At 44.4% G+C, this 563-nt stretch overlaps 1 protein-coding gene across 1 annotated transcript in view; it reads left to right on the top strand.

Moving 5' to 3' along the window:
• The window catches only part of ST6GALNAC2 (ST6 N-acetylgalactosaminide alpha-2,6-sialyltransferase 2), an 18,850-nt gene that overhangs the window by 5,138 nt on the left and 13,149 nt on the right, over positions 1–563 (top strand). The window lies entirely within an intron of this gene.

The following is a 563-nucleotide window of genomic DNA, read 5'->3' as shown; positions in this document are numbered from 1 at the left end:
GGCTCAGGCAATCCACTCACCTCAGCCTCCCAAAGTGCTGGGATTACAGGCTAAGCCACTAAGCCCGACCAGAGGGCACTTTTAAATGCAATAATTACTCTCTGTTTGAACCCTTCCAACAATCAATCAACCCTTCCAACAATCAGATGAGCTCAATATGATTATCCCTGTTGTACAGATGCAGAGACTGAGGTTCTGAGAAGTTCAGTAACTGTCTGAGATCATACAGCTGCCAAGTAGTGAAGCCAGATTACAACCCAGGAAGTCAGGCTTCAGAACAGAAGACCTGAGGGTGGTTAATCTCTAAAGGACTGAAACTTATTTCTTACAGTTCAGGAGGCTGGAATGGTTGAAGGACCTGCATCTGGGGAGGGCCTTCTTGTTGCTTCCTCAGAAAGGCAAGAGAGTACATGTGCTCAAGAGAGGAGAGGGCTGAACTCATCTTTTTCTCAGGAACTCACTCCTGCAATAACTAACCCACTCTTGCATTAACAGCATTAATCCATCCATGAGGGCAGAACCTTTATGACCTAATCACTCCTTTTTTTTTTTTTTTTTTTTTG

This window comes from Carlito syrichta, unplaced genomic scaffold, assembly GCF_000164805.1.
Source record: "Carlito syrichta isolate Samal-C Ts95f unplaced genomic scaffold, Tarsius_syrichta-2.0.1 Scaffold121030, whole genome shotgun sequence".
NCBI lineage: Eukaryota > Metazoa > Chordata > Mammalia > Primates > Tarsiidae > Carlito > Carlito syrichta.
The sequence above is the reverse complement of the archived record's forward strand: the minus strand, read 5'-3'. Positions and strand labels throughout refer to the sequence as shown.